Below are 22,563 nucleotides of genomic sequence, written 5' to 3' on the forward strand. Positions count from 1 at the left end.
AGAACTTTTCTTATGCAGAATATAATGCAGAAACAAATCATTAGAACATTGCCTAACTTCTTAACTTTGTGCCTCCAAATAATGGCTCAAGAAAAAAATTTTGTGATGGCAATGGCGGAAGTGCTGAGCTGGAAATGGTCTTGCTAGATGAGAAATGCATACCATGTTATCTGTCTATGGATATTAAAGCTATGCATTGTTGAGAATCTATGGAAATAATTTAAATCATGTTACAAAGCCACATATATTAAGCAGACAAATGAAACATCTTCCACTAAGACTGACTTCTTGCCTGAATCAACACAAACTCTGACAATATATATCCCAGCCTTGACTCCTGTAAATTGCTTGTATACATTAACCCTGAAACACTCCAGCTCTGATTTTGCCCACATGAGCAATTAAAAAAAGCTAACTCTATTCTGACACTTGCTAAAATAAAAATCAACAGACCGACAAAAAAACCCCAAACAAAACATAAACCAAAAAACCCAAAACCAAAAATCCCAGCCCAGACGACAAAAAAAGGAAGAAATAAAACAAACAAACAAACAAAACAAAATCCCAACAAAACAAACACCCAAGAAGACAGAAAGATAGACAGAGAGACAGAAAAGGGGAAAAAGAGCAGCAGCTTACAAAAAAAAAGGGCCAAAGTAGGTATCTAGACTATGCTGTTACTTTGTTACTTTTTCTTCAGCCACAGAAGAGAAACAAGGTGAAACCCATATTAAGGTGTCTAGAATCACCAGGTCACTCACTAATGGTGTCCTCCAGGGATCAATATTGGGCAAGTCCTATTGTGTATCTTTACTGATGATTTGGATGAGGGAGTCGAACACATCCTTCATAAATTAACAGACAACTCCAAGTTGGGTGTGATTGTTGATTGCTGATCTGCCGGAGCATAGGAAGGCTCTGCAGAGGGATCTGGACAGGCTGGATCCATGGGCCAAGGCCAGGGGTGTGAGGTTCAACAAGGCCAGTGCTGGCTCCTGCCCTGGGGTCACAGCAACCCCAGGCAGTGGCACAGGCTGGGGCAGAGTGGCTGCAAAGCTGCCACAGGAAAAGGAGCTGGGGGTGCTGCTGACAGCAGCTGAACATGAGCCAGCAGGGCCCAGGTGGCCAAGAAGGCCAATGGCATCCTGGCCTGGACCAGCAATGGTGTGGCCAGCAGGAGCAGGGCAGGGATTGTCCCCTGTACTCAGCACTGGTGAGGCCACACCTCAAATCTTGTGCTCAGTTCTGGGCCCCTCAGTACAAGACAGACATCGAGGTGCTGGAATGTGTCCAGAAAAGGGCAACAGGGCTGGGGAAGGGTCTGGAGCACAAGCTGTATGAGGAGCAGCTGAGAGAGCTGGGGGAAAGGAAAAAGAGAGGCTCAGGGCAGACCTTATTGCCTCTAAAACTGCCTGACAGGAGGTTGTAGCCAGGTGGGGAATCAGGTTCTTCTAAACACAGCAAGAATAAACTGTCTTGAGTTGTGCAAGGGGAGGTTCTGAACGGATCCTAGGAAAAATTTCTTCACTGAACTGAATCCATGCTAAGGTGATTTTGGACACCTTAGTATCGATTTCAGGCTACGGATTGGAACAGTCTTGCTTGGGAAGTTGGTTGAGTTGCCAGAGATACTCAAAAGATATGGAAACAGAGTGATTAGGGACATGGTTTAATAATGGACTTAGTGTTACATTAACAGCTGGAGTCAATCTCAAACGTCTTTTCAAACGTAAGTTGTTCTGGATGCTATGATTATATTAATTGTTTCATCTGAAATCTGGTTTAAGAACAATACAATGACTGTGTTTATGCAAAAACATTTACAGACTGATTTTTGTCTTGTTTGCCTCAAAATAACAAAAAGTGAAAGAACATATCATTAGTACTAGTGTCTGCCATACGCAGTTTGTTAGTCTTTGACTGTCTGTTACATAATTTGAACAACACTGGAACTGTGCAGCTACCACCTCTTAGAAGAGGCTAAATCTATGAGTATGTGAGCCACATACAAAAACATTCTTAGAGCTGCTGTGCTATACCACATACTCATCAGACACTCCCAGGAAAAGAGTCTACAAAAGCAGCTTCCATCACATACTCCCAGCAATCTTACAAAAAAGCAAAACTACTAAGAGCAGCCAGACTTTACCATAAGCAGCTGAGTTTTCAGACCACAGAGGTGGCATCTTTATGTGGCATGCTTCTTCACAGAGCTAGGTAAGTGGATGATCTAGCAACACGAATGATTCCACAGCTCCACTGCTATGCACGTGACACACACATGTTAACATTGCTTATATCTAAACAGCCATCTTATTTTCAGGAGAACTTTGCCCTTCCTGTATCTTTTTCAGCAGGGTTATTGCAAAAAATTCAGGTTATTCCTCACCTTTAGGATTGGGCATGGTTGAAGCATACCAGGTATCGCAGCTATTAAGACAGAACTAGAAATATATTTGCAAGTTTGGAGCTAAGAAATCAAATGTAACTTCAGGATTACAATGCATTTTTCCTCCATTCTCTGCAATTTCTTTTTTAACGGCTTTTCTTTTTCCTTTTCACTTAATGGTTTTGTTTCAAAACTATCCAATATACTTGTTGGCTAATCAGATTGAAGCATGACTGAGACAGTGAATTTGCAGTACACACAGGACAGCAATCCAGCCGCAGCTAGTTTAGCCTGACTGCACTTTATTATAATATGGCTGATGGCAATACAGTTGTATTAGAGGAAGAGTTGGAGAGCTGAAATGGTTATTTTTCAATAGTAGTTGGCATTATAAAATTATCTGGTAATAAAAGACAAAAACTTCCTGAAGCTATAGAAGCACTATGCATTTCCCATACAAAGATATGGCATAATCGTGTATGGTAGTTCACAGGTCTTCTTTTGGAAAAAAAGAAGACAACTGCAAAGTGTCTTTGTAATATAATGCATGTTTTCCTACAGTCAAAGAAAAAAGTAAAAATAATGTTATAAACTCTGGTAAAGAGAGTTAAAAGGCAACAACAACCTACAGATATTTTATTGCTGAAACTTCCTTATTAAGGAAAGTACCAAGTGAATTGGTATACTTTTAGACACCAAACTAATGTCATAATATTGACATGCCAGTTTGATACCAAATAAAATTGTGAAATCATCATCCAGACAGCATGATTCATAGCATGCTTTTCTTTACAGACCTAATTAACTACTATAGATTTATCTGTAGTAAGAAGAAATGAGTGGCTTAGTAGGGCCACTTGAACTGGCATTCCAGGTGCTTCATAGAACCTCTCCCTCAATCCCCTCCCTTCAAATGGGAAGTGAGAAGCAGAAAGTCTAATCCTCTTGTATTTCATCTGGTGAAAGCCAACTGTGATCAACAAAATATTTCCTCTGTGAAACCTATTACTAAACATTAAACAACCAGAGACTGCACAAAGCATTAACTAGTATACATGCACTCCTTTCTCATCTTTAAGATTTTCTCTGCACTTTGATGGTGCAGCTCCCATACCCAGAGCTTTCATTCACACTGTTTTGGCCAGGCAACTTGGCACTCATATGTCTTAGCTACAAGAACATTACAATAAAAAAAGTCCTTCTTAGGCCTGTGGTTCATCCTCTTACAACTGTGTTACAGAGTACTAGAATAGATTAAAATGCATTGTGCATTTTCCATATATTCTTCACTGGGTTTATGCTCTTCTCAGGAATCATTTCAGCAAGAATGTTTATAATCTTCCCAAGCACTCATCTTTTTTGGGTTGATGACATTAATGAAAAACTAACTGTGAGTTCATTCTTACAAACATGCTGGCCTTAGCAACAAGCTGGTAATTTCTAACATAAGCATTAATTGCATACTGACATTGTGTAACCACCTTTTGCAGCATCTTTTTGTCAGTTTTCAGTAAGAAAGTGAGAGTATGTGCTCCCACCCAAATGAACATTATTTTCATATGGGGTATGAGAAAAAAATAAATCTAAACTCTACTGTATACAGCTGTGGAAATACCCCTGCAACTTATACACCACATATACCAATAGTATATTGTGACAAGGCTAGGACATGAAACAATGTTATAGAGTGAGGCCACATTTACCAAAAATTGTTTTTCTATGCATATACTGGAGCAGTTTTATCTTGCTAAAGAACTTCCTGCATACCAATGGTTCATATATATGCTCAATTATGTCTTTCACTGCTTATGAATATGACACAGTTTCTGAAACAAGCAATCTGTTGCCTTTTCTTTCATAAATGAGCAAGAAAAATCAGAGAAAGAAATATTACAGTAGATTAAATTGGTGAAATAACCAACTGCAGGCACCACTCATAGTTTGTCTTATAAATGAACAGTAAAAAGTCATAAAAAAGAAACAGACTGAAGATATGACACAAAAGGAAGGTTATTATACTAGTTATGTTTGTCACCTTTCATAAAAAATACAGAGATGAGAAAACACAGAAGATGGTGTCTTCGATTACAGCTCCCTGTCATTCAGATTTTGAGTATCTTCCATAATCTCAGCATCAGAAGGAATAAAAAATACAGATATAAGCTAAAACAATGCACTTAGCATCCAGTAAAGCAAATGTTTAAGAACAGACACAAATACACACTTGCATACACACACATCTACACACACAACTACAAAAAGAACTGATCTGCAGAATTCAAATTTGTATGAAAAGACAGAAGTAGAAGAGATAACCTGTCTGCCTTTCAGACGTGCCTCATATACAAAGGCTTACAGGACTTATGCATTTTCCCTCTGCTTTCAGCTTTTTCATTTCCAGAATTTCTAGATACACAGAAGTAATCAGTAAACACACTGCTGTGAGATTCAAACTAAATGAAGAGATTACCTTTCAGCTACACAATACTTCATATTTAGCCATGATAAAATTAAACCAATGAACTAATTTAAGTGAAGAACTAGTTTCATTACTAATCCAACCGAGCAAATATTGAGTCTAATGAAATATTGAAAAGTTCATATAGGTGGCTTCCAAAAAACACTTTAGAATTTTACCTTCACGTTCTGTAAAAAACTACCATAGACTGACATTACAGAAGTAGACAGTAACTTTAAGCCTTTAGACAGTCGCGTTAAAGTATTTCAGGACCTTTAAGGAATCAGCTAACATTAATTCTCTTTTTAGAACATGAAACAAAACTATTTCTAATACGTGGAGGAAATATGCTGTACTATCTTACTGTCCATTAGCACCATCGGCATCCATGTTACCACAACACTGCTTCTCAAACACAAGCAGAAAAAATGTTTATGTCATTCCTTCCCCAGAAAAATGTCACCCAGGTGACAATTTTCCACACGAAACACAAGGTTGTGTCTGCCAGTCTTTTGCGGCTATCCCAAGGCTGTACACATTAAACTATGAATGAGGGCTGTGGGAACTCAAGGTTCAAACATTCCTCTGGAATTTTATCACACAGAGATAAAATCTCTATAACAAATTTTAGGGAATGCTGCAAATAATGATTTGTTAAATAAGTATAAAACAAAATCCCATATAACCGAGAAAGACAATTCCAGTTTTGGTTTCATTTACCCACAATCATTAGTTTGAACTAAGAATCTGGCTAGATGAATGAAAACTTTTTTTTTTCTAATCAGTGCATTCTAGTTATTTATACTAATAACAAAGTACTATTTTTCAACACATCTAAAGGCTAGAAGATGAGCCTAATATTCTATTTGGAACACTGCAAGGCACTTGTGGGAGTTTCAACTTGCACAACAGAAATGCATGAGCAACTATTATAAACCTAGTAAAGTTTCTGCAGCATTTCTGTTATAGCTGATATGCCTCTCGGTGTGTGTGCTGTCCCAGGACTATTGTTCTGGATTGATTAGCATCTTTATAATGAAATGCTCGATTACAGCTTTGAAACAGATAATTATAAAGGGGAGTGTATTTTTCAGTTAGGGATTTTGTTTTGATTTTTTTTTTTTTTAAATTATCAATGCATGAAAGGCAGCTGTAGAAGTTCTGACTGTACTGTCGCCTCTTTGGAAAGAAACTACCTTTTGTTGCTCTCACTGTGCATAAGTTAAATTGAATTGCTAGTTATGACTGGTATGGGAGTTTTATTTTCAACTGTCAGGGTGTGCAGCCAGCTGTAACCAATTTTTCAATATCTTGAAAAGCCTCATTTGAAGTATACAGATGTGAATGACTTTGGGACCTTGTTGTTAGTAAACAGAAACATTTTTCAAAACACTTTACAATCCTACTTCTTCAGTGTTTAAAAAACCCCCCCAAACTGTAAAGAAAGGCACACATTATGGATGTTCTGCATAATTTTAGTGGCATACATAAAAAAGCCAAAAAAAATGTTGGTGGCATGTCCAAGTTTGGGCTCATATTTCAGATTCTCTCTTATGTATATCATAATGTTGTTAAAATCACCTTCTGCCATGAAAAGTGACTCATTTTTTATGACGTTTAACAGCAAATGAGTGGGTAGGGAAAGTGCTTTTGATTTCAAGGGTTAGAAGTTAGGAGAAAAAACTACGAATATTTCCTGTCCTTAGTGCTCTGCATACTGCAGCAAGCCCCCAATTTTAAAAGAGGTTTCTTGTGAAAGAAACTTATTCAGCTGCTGATCTGATGTGCTGGTTTGAATGGTTTGCTCAAGGAAGGTGCTAGATGATAAACAAGAATTATGATTTTATTTATTATTTATAAAGTAGAATAACAGAAACAACTGGATTAAGTGAAAAAATGCAGGGATGTATCCAAAGCAATCTCTAATGCCTTGACATCCAAAACCAGAATTCCTTAGTCCTAATCTCTGCACACAACAGATCTTCCACTGCTGTCAGCACAAAGTTAACAGTGCTTGTTTAAACAGAAACACACTAAAGGATAATACGAGGAAAAAAGTAGGGGTGTTTTTACGTCTTAAACAAAATCCAAACTCTGTAAAGGTGGTCTTGTTCAGGTACCTGTAGATGAGTCCCTCATGCTTTTGAAGTCCACAGTACGCAGACTGTAACCTTACTATTTGTAAAATTTACTGCACAATCATTTCCTTGTTATTAGCTCTTTGGAAACTAGGACTAGTTCCACAAATTATGTCATTGTTGCATTCTCCTTTTTAAAGACTGTGGAACCCAAAATAAAATAATTTGCTTCAATAATTATTTTAAGCAAGTCAGCTCCATTAAATATCAAATAAAGGTGAATCACTATTTTTATATTTTAACCAATGCACCTTTTTTTTCCATTATTATTTAGGCATAATTTTAGGCCAGAAAAGAAGCAGCCCTGATATATTAATTTAGTCATGTCACAACTGCTGTAGTATCACACTGAGACTTCTACATCAAACAATTTTATTTCAAATGTTGTAATGGAAGATCCAAATTTCCAGACTAAACTTCTACTAGTCTTTGTGTCAGAGACAACCTGGGATCTAGGATAAACATGTAAACTTATTTATTAAAATACCAAAAATTACAATTAATTTTGGAGGATGACTTGAATTTATCCACATAGCGTTTGTTTTACATCTTATCTGTGGATTCAGGAATGTACTGGAATGTGTTGCTGAAATCCATTTGTTCCTATATTGCATCATCAATTTTTAAAATTTTTATCAATAAAGTTTTCTTTATTTCTTAATTGAGATCTTGAACAAGCACATCTACACAACAGCCAAAGCAATCAACTGATTTGCCATTGAATCTGGTATCCAGCAGCAGATAACTGCTAACTGAAATGCAAATTTTTCCTCAAATTATTTCAAATAAATATTCTCCTGTTTTCTTTTTTTCTAAGCATCTTTCAGCAGGTAAAGAGAAGACTTCCTTAAGTTCCTAAAGAAAAAAAAAAATCTTATGCTGATCCTCAGTCTCCACACTCAAGATCAACATATATAATGTTAAATCAGATCACTGCACAGATCTGACAAATGAAAAAATGTAGAATTTAATTCAAAACTCATTAAACTTTAAAGAAAAGTATCATAATCAGACTGATTACAATAATTTCTGCAATTTGACTCTCACACTTTATTATTTGATATTATTACATTCCCATTTTTTGATACTTTTTAAATGTCTTAATTCTGTAATTTCTCAATATTCTGCTACTGTTCAATTATAGAAAAATATTTAATTTTAATAGAAAAATATTTAACTATAATAGAAAAATAATCTGCTAACACACTGTTCTTCTTCATATTTTGTTTTATATTAAATAGACTTCTAATTTAGTAATCATTGCTGTCACCCTCAGTGCTTCCTACCTTTTCCTCACAGTAAAATCCAATAAAACTTAGACACTGAAACCCCTCTAGAAATTAGGCACATTTTAGAAAACACAATGGAGCTCTGTGAATATATGTTGGAAGTAACATCTATGTTAGAGGTTAAAATATGAACACACAGAAAGATTATGCTACTTTTCTGTAGGAATATCCAACTGCACACACATACAACTCCATGTACTCCTATGCTATCACTTTGAAGTTATCCATGGAAGTTAAGTCAATTATGGCTTCCTAATGGATCCGCAATCATGAGAAAACTTCTGAAAATACTCCTGAAAAGGTTTCTTTCCTGACTCAGTATCACAGACACAATATTGAACCCTAATCCTAACTGAATCTAAGACACCCAATATTCCACTTAGTTACAGAAAGGTCAGTAAACATTTAAATAAATATTCATGTTTAAGCAGCTGAGGTAAATAGGCTGATCCCTCCACTACCTAAAAGGATGGTTCTCTAATTTCTAAGTGATGTTTGCAGATCTTTATATTAATTTAAAAAAAAAAAAATCTCACCTTCAAGCATGGTCATGGGGACATTCTACTGAGTACTAAAACACTAGTAAACTTCCTTTGAAAATGGATCTGTAAGAGAATTCTTACTTCAACATCCTGAAAACACTGGATATCTACTTTACAACAGGATGTCAGTCTTCACTACACTTGTCCATATACAACACATCTTCAAGAAGTATGAATTATCAGACTGCCTAATTATCAGATGACTGACAAGAGAACCTATTTGAATGACTCTTTTTTTTTTCCGACACTCTTTAAGCCTTTTTATGAGGCAAAAAAAATATATCTATTAGCAAGACTTTCTCCTGTTACGGTGCACACACACTGATTCAATCACTCTTCTAATAAACCGTGAACTAAAAAGGAAGCTTTATTTTTTTCCTTAAGGTGATTTCAACATGTTTCTTTTGAGTCACACACTAAATCTAATTTTTTGTAATCCCTGGTGTATGTATATGGTGAATCCATATTTCTGCACAGAGATACATCTAGCTGCATAGGTGTATTTCTACAGAAATGTAGATACATTTTCTTATACATCCGTAAATCATCAGAATGAAATTAAAAAAAAAAAAAAAAAAACACAACAAAATTTCAGGGAAGGAACTTGTGTCTGAGTCAAAACCTATTACACCAACAGTCAGAGTAAAATCACTGTTTTATTATTCAATTACTTGAAGAATAATGACAGACCATGATGCAATTTGCTCTGCTGACAGAGCTCACCTTTGTCTCAGAGAAACTATTTGCAGTTCACAATATTCACTTCCCAAGCCTGACATGATAAAGAAAAAACAGATATAAAGCTAAATTTAGAAGATATATTACATGTCTTTCAAACAAGGAGAAGTGCAGTGGACTGAATCTGGTAAATACTACCTCTTACCCAACACACCTGCTTTTGTTAGCAATTCTTTCTAAAGGATTCTCCAGAGTACTTCCACTATGTTCTCATTTCAAAGAACCTAAACAGTCTGTTGAATTTTTATCAGCAGAAAGTGACATGACAGCAGATACACAATATATGGGATACACAAGAAATTGAAATGATGCATACATAAATCTATATGTTGCTTATATATAGCATTTATTCTGAAAATATTATTTTAAAACTTTGAGGTGGATATACAATTATTTATTTTTTCTAAAATAGATAATACATTTTTAGGATAATTAGCAGATGTGTTGCTTAGACACTTTGAGAGACTTCCACTTAATAATAGTTGTAATTCCAGTTTATTTAACACTTACAATCCTTCTGAATTGTTTTGTATACTTCTTCCTACAGATGAATGTGAAAGCACATAGGTTCTCCAGTCAGTGAAAAAAACTGCTTAGACATGTTCCTTTTCTTAATATATATTCGCATTGCAACTAAGCCAGGAAAGGACTACAAAACCACGTAAGTGATCTAAGGTCATGCAAATATTCTCTTCCTCCTGGAAAGTGGAAAAAACTTGCTTAAGTTTAACTTTATCAGTAAGAGTTATTGTAAGAAATAGATATAATTATCGCTTGTATAAAAGTGAGAGATAAGTCTCACTTGAAATGTCTGGTATGGCAGAGAATGTCTACACTTCTCTTTCATTCTATACAGGTCATTATTCAGACCATGGACCTTGGACGTTAGATGTCTGTAATCATTCTTAGCCTTAAACGGCACAAAAATAAAGCAACCTAAAATTGCAAAATATTTCTAAATTTTGAAAATGTCATAGGAATATAGAGAGCATGAAGCAATACTCTGTAAAATCTGTAATCTGTAAAATTCCAAATCCCGCTCCTTCAACTTTGCAAAATTATGTTTTAGAGATACATTCTAAAATAATATCAAATACCAGTTATTAATAATTATAATAATTTAGGAATAAAATATTAAAATATTTTTACAGATCTCAACATATCTTTACTAGAACAGAAATATAAATTTTAATACATGTGGACATTTTTCTGATTTTTTTTTTATTAAAGCAGTAGTACTGCAGTAAAAATTAACTGGAGTAAATTTCAATACCTTGGAAATACACTATACCATAATGATGAACATAGAGACTGTGAAGAAAATAGAATCACTTAGAATCGTAAATCAGAGAACTAAAAGAAAGATGGTCTCTTGATTTAGGAGTTTCTTTTAATCTTGCTTTGATTATAGTAGCATTAACAGCCAGAAGACTAAAATACCATCCTTTCCCTCCAAAATCCAAATCTTATCTATATTCTAAAGAATACAGGTAGTAAAAATGTGGATGAAAAGTCTACTGAATAAGGCTATTCTATAAAATGAAAGCATGGAAGTCAGCTGGCCAACTTAAATTACTTGTCCTGAAACTAACAAAAAAACCTGCTCCCCAAAACTCCAATACAATGCAGTCTTTTAGCCCGTATGTACTACCACTACTCTTTGATACTGTAAAAGCCACACTATTTTAGAACTATTTTGTGAGATTCTTTTAAAAGAATCTCACAAACGGTGTCAGAAAACAAATTAAATCCCAATATAGACAATTTTTAAATCATGTTTTCATATTAAGTTGATAGTAAATTGCAAAAATTTCATTTTAGACACAGAAGTGAGTTTTCAATTCATGCCATTTGTCTGCACCCAGTGACAATTTGATTATTTATCTTCTGCTGCAATTTCTTTCACAAGCAGAAAGCAGATTCCTAATAAGCTGTCTTCTATTTCCTTATTTCAGAAAATAAATAGTCAACATATATATACACCAAGGTCAAAACCTGGACTAGTAGGTTTTGCTCATAGCAGCAAACTAACCATAAACATGAAACTCCTCTGTGAAAGTAGAAATCTAACCACAGTAAAACTGAGAAAAATGCCATGATTACAATGGACTGCTCTGAGCTATTTTACCAGTGTCTGCCATGAAATATTGCTAACTACTTGGTAAACAGTTTTTTTTGTAAAAAATTTTTCCTTAAAAATCTTAGATTAAACATCTCAACATCAGAACAGTCTAAAGGGTAGCCTACTTGAACAGAACTAAAAAGCAAAACCAAATAAATTTGTTGAAAAAGTAGGAAGAAAGTGGAAGAAACCTAGGATCCCTTATCCTGTCAATCAATCAATCAATCACACAAACAAGGCTGAGACTAAAATGTGTTAAATATTCTTGTATTTTGCCACCCAATCACAGTGCAGTCTTTTGAGATGGCTAACATAGTTGTCTCAGAGGAAACAGAGAGGTCCTTCATATATATATATTTACCATCATTTATAAATGCTAGAAGTTGAAAATTATTTGCCTAAAGTCAGTATTTTAGCCTGGTAAATAAGTAGTTTCTTTGTTTTTCTCCTGTCTCCATAAAACAGAATAGCACAGTGGTATCCTTGTAAACTGAAAAGGTTTTTTTTAGATAACAGCATATATAAAGCTAACAGTTTAATGTCAATGTTAGTCTTAACTGGGCAAATGTAGTATCAATGCTGTTTTAAAAACATGAAGAGGTTTTATCTTTACATTCTCTTAATCTCTTAATGAGTTTTCTCAGTTTTTACTTAACAAGTCCAAAAATTTATTTGAAGTTAGAAAGCTAAAGTAATAATCAAAATCAAACTGAAGTAGTCATTGGTGTCAAAATGGTGTTTCTTCCACTTGAAATGTGGATGACCTGAACTACCCTGTCTGGCAGAAATAAATTCCTTCAAAAGCAAGTCCACATAATAAAAAAGCATTACACTGGTTTCTAAATAAATCTTACACACACACACAAAACCCCAACAGAAATGAAAGCAAAACAAACAACAATAAAAAACAACAAATAAAAACAAAACAAAACAAAAACCCAAAAAAGCCCTGCAAAACAAAATTAAGACCCATACACTTTAAAAAAAAAATACAGTATGATTCAATGAGTAGAATATGGGGAGCTAGAAAACAGGGTAAGGTCTCAACTTTTTGATCAGGAAACTATACACAGGTCAAGATAATTTCTCCACACACTACTGAAATTTTTTCAAAATAACTGCAAATGGAAGGTTGAGTCCAAAACATTTATTTCTGAATCACCTTATTAGTTTCAAATCATGAGAAAGTGAGCCAAGCAGTTTCAGGATCCTTTAGAGAAATAATCATAGTATCTCTAGTAATCTTCTGAGGACAGGAATAAAAAACTACCATCAGCAACCAAACCCCACACACATACACAGAAACATGTATAACTGAATCCTTATTTAAGTAATAAAATTTATTTTAATTTATTTTTTATTCATTTACCTCATGTCAGGAAGACATGAGGTACTCAGACTTCTGGAAGTTACCATTACAGGTGGCTGTCATTTCTCCCTTTTGATATAGATTCCAAAACTTTGCGCAACAATACAAATCCTTTTATTTCCAAATCAGTTGTTTTTTATTATGGAATTTCAGTACTTGATATAGGAAGAAGAATTATGATCTACAGACCCTGATAATATCTCTTGAAGATCAGCAACATTACAGTATTAAGTCTGTTAGATTTCATTTACAAGACCAAGAAACACGAAGTAAAACATGAAAATTTGCAAATCAAGGGTAGAAGAGCAAAATCAAGGTGGTTCGCTAATGATGCTACTGCTAATCACTTCAGTCAACCTTCACATGCCATTGCAGTATTTCATATCCCAGACAGTTTCAGGTGTTTTCAAGTGTTCTTTATCCCCCTCATTGTGAATTTCTGAAAACATACACACATGCAGTCTGCATTTGGAAACACAAATTGAGTATCTCAAGTTAATGAAAGATTCATTTTGATTGCAAAACAGCAAAATTATTTCAGATGTAATGTAACACAGTAACTATTGAAATTTAAAAGCAAGAGTATTTCCATTAATTTTAGGAGAGGTTTTGATGCCATAAAGGTCAAAGAACCAAATACAAGAAAAGTATTTCAGCAGATTCAGAAACGTGAAACTTTGTCTTCCTTTTAAAAAGAAAATATTTTTAATTCTAATTATTGTATTTATTATTTATTAATGTTATTTATTTTAACGTTGTTAATGATAGTGTGACTTGATAAGGCTCTAAATCATAGACCTTTTTTCTGCATCCTGTCATGTTTGAAAGGCATGTGTGCTTCTCACATATGCTTTTAATCTGCATGTTTCATTCCTTTAAGTCTGTACTTCTCATCCCCATTTCTGTTGTGATTCTTTAGACATCTTTTGGGGCATTTATATCAAAGTATGCACTGACACAATACAAAGCTTGAAGGTACTTGTCCTAACCAATGTCATTAGTCTTACAATCCTGTAAGATTCTTTAATTTCTCATTTAGAATATGCTTTCCTTAAACTTTCATTAAATTTAGCAGTAGGCAAACAAGGACACAGAAAATTACTGTCTTTTCAGAGATGTAAAACTAAAGTTTGAATACTATGTCTGCAGAGATATGCAGTAAGCTGCTGATAGACAGAATGGTGGGTAATCGTTGCCAGCTCCTAAAATGAGCTAAAAGGATGAATAAGGCAAGAACTATGTAAACTGTGAGAATGGCTTTTTGTTTATAGTCAGTGAAATAGACCAGCTTCTGTCTACATAGAAAGATAACCTCTTACTCACTTTACTCTTAACTTCAAACAACTGGTTCTTCTGGCTAGCGAGAACATTTTCAAACTACTATAGTAATGCCTCCTGCTGGTCTTGAGACCCATGAGAATCTTCTGAAAGTTGTGTGGAAAAAAAGCATTACCATGGACAATCAAGTATGTTACCAATCTCAGATTTAAACATGTGGCACTTTTAAGTACATATACACTTCTATATATATGGATGGACAATATCTATCTATCTATCTATCTATCTATCTATCTATCTATCTATCTATCTATCTATCATCTATCTACCTACATACCTTGTAAAAGAAAAGTGTATCACCTGGTTCCTAAACATTCTTCAGATTATGTTATGCTTTAATGACTAACTCTCTGAAAATTAAGTGACACTAGATGACTGCCCCTGCATAATCTAAGTAAGAGTTCTTCCGCAACTACAGCAAAAAAGTTATAGGAAAAGAGATTCCAGGAAACAGAAATCAAATAAACTAATTATCAAAAAAAACCCCTCAAACAACAACCAGAGATTATGTCAGTTCACACAACAGAATATGAAAAATGTCCAGAATATAAAGTCAAAGAGCAATTGTTGAAATACCTGAAATATTTAATTGTAACTAATGGCAGAGTTTTTACTGTGGCTAATAATGAGTGTTTAAGGCATTTAAAACTTCTAAATTCCTAGTTGTTTATACCTGATATCATGTTGGTCTGGAAGACTGTAAGTCACTCCAGAATGCATCGGGACTGCATAATCAGAATTGCAATACTTCCTTTAACAACACACTGCCTCAGCAACAGAAGCTCTGTCAGCCTTCCTTCTGCTTCAGCCCATGCAGAAGGTTGCCATAAACAATGAACCACATGCAGATGTTTCACAACATCCTTCATAGTCAGCTAGAGAGCACTGCATCCACTACTGTGCATAAGTGTTTTCATTCCAACATCCATGTTCTCTATATTTCTTTTAACTACTGCAACAGTGGGATCCACTTCTACACTTGCTGAGTATAAGAAATCACCTCTAAGAAAAAGAAATGCTTACAAGGGCTGAAAAAAACTAAACAGTAAGGATTCGGCAATACTTGAAATACTGCTCTTCCAACACCCTTCCTCTTCCAGTTCCAGACAAAACAGAGGTATCCAGATGACTGCATGCCAAAGATTTCTCTGTTGGGGACAAATAAATCAAGCAGGTGGCTCTTGCAGTCATAAATGTGAGGAGGGTGCTTCATCTAGAGCCCGTCCTCTTAGATACAGATAAAAATCTCAGAATGCCTAGTAAGAACACAGCAAACAACAACTACAAACACCTGTATTAAAAAAAAACAAAAAAAACCAAAAACCAACCAACAACAACAACAACAAAAAAAGCAACAAACAACACTTTTCTTTCTAAAAGCATAAATCTATGATAGTACTGATAATTAGTCCAAATTCAATGTTGTCTGGATAAAATATTCAGATCATTTCAGGACAATTATTTCAGGTGCTTAGGATAGCAAGCTTTTTTTTTCCCCCCCTGGACAGCACTTTAACAATAAACAAACAAAACCGAATCAAAACCAAAACCAACAAACAAAAACAAACAAACACACAAAAAATCAGCAACGGAACAAAAAAACACCCACTAATCCCCGCACCAAAACAAAACACCACCACAGCAACAACAACAACAACAAAAAAAAAAAAAAAAAAAAAAAAAAAAAAACCTAAACAAAACAAAACAAAAAAAAGAGGCAAAACCAAAAAATCCAAACCAAACCAAACCCACCAAACTGTACTATGTGAAGCCAAGGCAGCAAGTAAATCAAATAAATCAAAATATAAAACTCTGCCTACCCTTTTGATCTAAGCACAGTATCTGCTAGTGCTGAATAATCTTGAAAGAGTAAAATGATCAAAGAAAAAGTTCATTCTAGATCCAAGAGAAAGTATTCTGTAAATAGCAATAAAATCCAGCACCACGTAATGTCATAATTTCTTAATTCTCTGGTGTATAGAATTCATGCTTTCTTTAGAAAACCTTTATCTGGTTAATCTTCTTTATTAAAATTTCTGCAGTAATATGATTTTTAAAATTATGATTTAAAAGTTCTGATTTTAGTACTAGTCAAAAAACCCACAAAGTATCAAGATAACACCAAGTGCACTGATTGAATGAAGAGTTTAAAAAAGGTATCTTTAGCCACCAGTATGCAAAGCTGCCAGAAACTAATATAAATGTGACAGCATATAAACTGTGAAATGCCAGTAAACTGTGTCAATTATTCTGGTATATTTGTTTATTGCTGCTTCAGGATATCACTGAACAGATCCTTTTGGTAAGCTATGTCCATATACCATAAGCATACACATCTTATCCAGATGAAATGCTTTCTGGGAATTACTAATTTGTGAATGATTTCTTCTGTGTCCAACTAGAGTTATTATCCACTAACCAAATGAATTAATCTGGACATTATAATGTGTGTGCTTTTTGTTTTATGAAGTAATTTCATGTAATTTTAACGGAGTTTGAGTGTATGGCAAGCCATTTGAAAAACTATTTTATTCACATAAAAAGGTATAATTAAAACATATGAATCAGCAGTCTCAACATTTAGACACATTTTAGGACTAGTGGAACTCTGGTACAATTAAATGAATAGGTAACTCTAAGGCATGCTCTTATTTTGAAAGTAAATGTGAGAACACTTGCAAAGGAAAGAGATACATGCTATCCTAGGTGAGATAAAGTTCAGAGACTATTCTCCAGTGCTTGCCTAGAACTAGATTTACAAGTTACTATGATCTACAGGATATCTGTATGAATAGTAAATACAGATGCATCAACCACAACACACCAATTTCTGTGAGTAGAAGCAGTGCAGAGAAGATAATTCTATTTAGAATGAAAAGAAGATCCAGATTACGATGGATTTGGGAAAAAAAGAAAAGCATACTACAGAAAATAAAATAAAATAAAATAAAATAAAATAAAATAAAATAAAATAAAATAAAATAAAATAAAATAAAATAAAATAAAATAAAGTAAAGTAAAATAAAATAAAATAAAATATAATATAATAAAATATAATAAAATATAATAAAATATAATAAAATATAATAAAATATAAAAATAAAATAAGATAAAATAAAATAAAATAAAATAAAATAAAATAAAATAAAATAAAATAAAATAAAAATTAGGCATGAATATCAAAACACAATCACATTTTTCTCATATGCCACTTGCATAGTGATACCAAGAAGCATGTTAGCATTATCCAAGTAATACTGAAGGTAGTACTGCTTTGATCAAATTAATAACACTGTATTTTTTGGACTTGGTCATATTACACACAGAGGAACTGCTTTGAATTGATACTGGTTACTTCAATTTTAACTCTTTCCAAATTTATATTTGTAGATGACAAAAACCCCCAGATTGAACAGCTGAATAATAATAAATTCGAGAAAAGATAGTTAATACAATTTAGAATATGCTAAAAATTGTTTCATGCTATGATGGAACACTTGACTTCCTCATGGGAATCCTTCACCTTCTAGAAATTACCTGGTATTAATACTTGGCAAAATTATTGAAACAGGTTCATCTGATTTGTACGTAGTACAAAGCAGGGCTTTCCAAGTAGCATTTCAATGTCCAGACAGTAACACCTATGTCAAGTGTACATTTCTTTAATAAACAACATCCAGTTTTGACAGAATGACATTGCATAATCAATATTCCACCATCTATTCAATGGTTAATTAGCTCATTGTCTATAAATATTACTGTATATGACTGGAAACCTAAAATTACTCCATCTGGAAGTAATCTTTTTGTTCAAACAGGCAATACTTTATAACGTGTTTCAAATGATAGTGTTCCAAGCATAAAGCAGGAAGTCTGGATAGCTTGAGGGCACCCCAACCATTTTTGCTGACTACCTCATCCCTGCATCTAAAATTATTATATGACTGAATTGCATAGTTTCACCTTGCAGGGAGAGCAATTAGTTTTGCTATTCCTCTCCCACTGGAGACAGAAAATCAGCCTCCCACACTTCAGATATATACACGTCGCAGAGCAAATTTTTCCCATGCTAATTTAAACAATAATAGTTCAACTACATTTAATTGTAGATATCCTTTAACCATGCTAAACCATCCCAATGTTAGGAGAACTGCATGTAGGAGAAATAAAGTAGATAAAAATAGAAGCGCAAAGCATTTATGTTCACTTTTGACATTACTGGTATTCTTCTTCAATACAAAAATTATATTCAGTCCATATATTTAACATCACCTAGTATCATGAGAGAGATGTCTGCAGGATTTTTAATTATCATTCGTCATATATCCTGATACTTTCTCAACAGAAGTGTCGAACAATGCATTAGTGACAAATTCCCAAGACTGTGCCCCTTCAGCCCTTGGAGTTTAACTCCTCTCACATTACAGTATTTATTGAATTTCCAAGCCAAACGGTGTTCTGCTCCATAAAATTCTGACAAGTGGACTCTGCCAAGCTAATAACGGCCTCATTCTGCTGAAATAAACTTATTTCACTGCGGCAAACAAAATGACATGACCTGGAAAGGTTATTTTTAACTGAGTAACGACCCAACACAAGCTAAGTCTCTCTCACTAGATCCTGAAAACTGTTAAGAAAAATTTCTTAAATGTAAGTATGTCCTAACACCATTTCACTTATCTGCTGCTCTCCCTGTACATGACTGTGGCAAGACTTTTTGTAAGGTCTGTGCTGTTTGATTTTCTTAATCAGTAGCTCAGTAAACTTATTAAACAATGCCTAGTGAGAGTATCTCAGTGGAGTGACCTAGCAAGTGCAAAACTCATGCTAGGATGTTATGTCTTCCTATGTTCTTTTGCCCTCTGCTATTCTAAGATTTTTGACTGTTTATATGACAAATTCTATTAGAACTGCCCTTACATATAACAAATCTGAGAACTATGAAATTAAAATTTAGAAGGATTTCTCTCTCCCTGATTAATTTTATACTAATTTTTACATTGCCATTAGGGAGATGTGGAAAATAAACTATTAGGGAATAATTAAGCCTTCTGGAAAGACTGTGTCTTCTACACATATGTCAAGTTCTTCATAATGGTCATTCATGTTGTGGATGTTAGTGTGGTAATGCTCATGAACGGAATTGAAATTGAAAATTCATTAACATTTTCAAGCTCTCTATATTCTTCTATTAATATGACATATTTTCTGCAGACTGCATACACAGACTAATCATCAGTTTTGGGTCAGATGTGTATCAAGTTTCAAATTACAGGAGACCATGAGAGAACATTTGTAACAACTGGAAATTAGTACAAACATGCTGCACCCTGCTAGGTATACCTTTGCTAATAAAAGGGACAGTCCTTGACTGCAAAACAGCCAGACTCCAGCAGTTTACTAAAGAACAGTTAGAACACCCACTGAAAAGAAAAGGATCAGAATAATGATCACTCATAAAAATCATGAGTTTCAGAGAACAGAAGAAAAATGCAAAAACCCCCAAACCCAAGGAGAAAACCACAGAAGTGAAAGAAGGAACACTGCCTTTTTGGATATGGCCTGTAGTTTATCAACAGTAGTGGTAAAAGATTAAGAATTTTTAAATAGTGTCTTCAATCACTTAAAAATAAGCTAGCAAAATGCAAACAAATAAAGCTAGCAAAATACTTAAAAAAATGTAAATTATCTTACTTCTATATTATATATTTTTAATTTTTTTTGCGGGGGTGTTCTTACAAATGCATTATCATGCAAAGCACTAAAAACTAAAAAGTTACAATAGTCATGATATCTCTAATCTATAAATCCAAGTTAATTCTGATATTAACAATGCTAATTATTTATCCTAGTCATAAAGTAAGTTAGTACTACCCTGGGCTGCTTTAGGAGAAATGCACTGCATTCTCCTAAAGGTAGTAAAGTGATGTGATTCTTCCCATTTTTCTCAGCCACGTTTTATACCTGTTAGTTAGAGAGAATGGAAAATACAAATAAATTCATATACTTGTATTTTTTATAGGACTTCTCACATATCAGAGACTGCATGACCTATGTCCTTAGGAATATTCATATCTGGCACTGTGTTAACTTATTCTTAGCCATTTAAGTTTTGCAACATTCTGTTTCCCTTTACAATGTCTAGATCTCAGAGTCAAATAGGCAAGCTTTATTTCTCACTATAAGTACATGCCTTTTGCATGTGTGTGGCAAGAAAGTGTACAAAATTTGAACATTTAAAAAGTTAGCCCCTAACAAAGCAGTCCAGGTATAATTTTAGCTAATACAGAACACTGCAATCATCCATTTGTAAAACAGCCACTGCACTATGATATTGCTGAGAAACTGTTCTCTTTTTTTTGTCATCTTGAAGCATAAACTGCCACAGTCCTTACTGATGCTGATTTGAAGTAGATCGGAGAGCACTTACCTCAATTCATCTATCACAAGATGAGTATAAGAAAGGCAAGAGGACATTATTTACTACGTGATTGATGAACTTACCAGACTTCCTGCAAAAAAGTAATTTTACTAGTCACCTGTGTCTACCACACCTATTTTTGCTCGTTGTAGAAGATTGAGAAAAGGTAACCAAATCATGTTTGATATTAACAACTAAACATTTTAATTGTAAAATCAACTGCAGATTGGTTGAAGTTGGAAGCAACCTCTAGAGATCATTTGGTCCATTTTGGTCTGATCCAGCAGGGCCATCTGAAGAGACTGCCCAGGACCATTACCCTGGCCAGCCTGCCTCAATGGTCAGTCATACACATGCTGAAAAACATGTTTCCTCATGTTCAGACAGAACTGATTGCCTCACTTCATGGACAATGACGTGGTAGACAATGGGTGTAAGAGGATCACGGTGACAATTACCCATTGCTCTGTCACTGGACACCACTGAAAACAGCTGGACTCCATTTTCTTTACACCCTCCTATTAGGTATTTGTACACATGGACAAGATCCCTCAAGCCTTCTCTTTACCAGGACAGCCAGTCCAGCTCTCAGCCTTCCTTGCTGAGGAGATGGCTGTTCTCTAGACTGTTTCCAGTATGTCCATGTCTTTGTTGTCCTGGGGAACTCAGAAATGCACACAGTACTCCAGCTAAGGCCTTACAAGTCCTGCTAGTCACAGGTAGTCATACAGCAGAACACTGCCTCAGTAGTGGAACTCACAAGCACCAAACTGCCTTACAGTCTGAAAAGCTGTCTTAGAAAGTTTCTAAGACTGTTATGTCTGGTACTCATGGTTAAGAGACACCTTCCCATATTACAAAGACAAGAGGAGTCATTTTAAGGTCACAAAGAGAAACAATGCAGTTCAAAGCTCCAGAAAGTCCATTAGAAAGAACAGCAAGCATGATTTACAAATTATTCACTAAGTGATACTTGCTTTAAAAATTTCTGGCTTTCATGAACAATTTTGCTTTCTTAAATACAGGCCAAGTGATTAAAACAGTAACAAAGTTTATAAAAATTATTTTGAAATATGCTTATTATAGATAGTGAAATTGTTTGCAGTGCAGAAGCATTTGAAGCAGAACTCATAAAATATTTAAAGTCATGCTTGTGACAGAACTCATATTTATACAGTATACCCTTGAGAGCCTTCTCACAGGTGCTTAAAAGCAAAAGGTTGGCAGAACCTTTATCTTTTTATTCAACTAATCTCCATATAATAATAACTGAGATTAACTGATATTTGTTTGCATTGTGTTTATTTCCCTACTGAAAGATGTTTCTCTAGCAGCAAACGTACTACCTATGTTCTTTCTATTTTGCAAGCACTATTGCTTTAAATGTCTTTGTAGTACACTGTTTTTACTTTTTTAGCATTCAAAAACTGCAGAGGGATTTCACTTGCTTGCAAGACAACAATGGAAACAGGGCACATGGCTTGGTTTCATTGTCAATAAAATGCACTAATCAAATGTTGGTCCTTAAGAACAAAGCAAACAGGTTATTATTTACAAAATGCCAGCTAGACAGTTATGAAAACCTGTTGATACTTTACTGGAATTGAATGGATGACCCAAAACAAGGACAGTTTCTCAAAATGAGACCAGGGAATTACCAGCATATATTTTGGGTTAGTTTTTTATTTTTCAAACACCATGCCCTCTTAACAGTTGGTATCTAACAAATCACATTAACTATCTTGAATTGGGTTTTGAA

At 34.4% G+C, this 22,563-nt stretch overlaps 1 protein-coding gene and 1 long non-coding RNA gene across 28 annotated transcripts in view; one reads left to right on the forward strand and one right to left on the reverse strand.

Annotated features, from left to right (window-relative positions):
- The window catches only part of PTPRD (protein tyrosine phosphatase receptor type D), a 1,155,490-nt gene that overhangs the window by 283,609 nt on the left and 849,318 nt on the right, over positions 1-22,563 (reverse strand). The gene's annotated exons all lie outside the window — the stretch shown is intronic.
- LOC135290797 (uncharacterized) lies at positions 944-20,969 on the forward strand. Its single transcript, XR_010353621.1, has 3 exons — positions 944-1,213; positions 10,102-10,215; positions 20,757-20,969. It is a non-coding gene; the product is annotated as an uncharacterized LOC135290797 (long non-coding RNA).

The sequence above is a fragment of the Passer domesticus genome, chromosome Z, assembly GCF_036417665.1.
Source record: "Passer domesticus isolate bPasDom1 chromosome Z, bPasDom1.hap1, whole genome shotgun sequence".
Classification (NCBI taxonomy): domain Eukaryota; kingdom Metazoa; phylum Chordata; class Aves; order Passeriformes; family Passeridae; genus Passer; species Passer domesticus.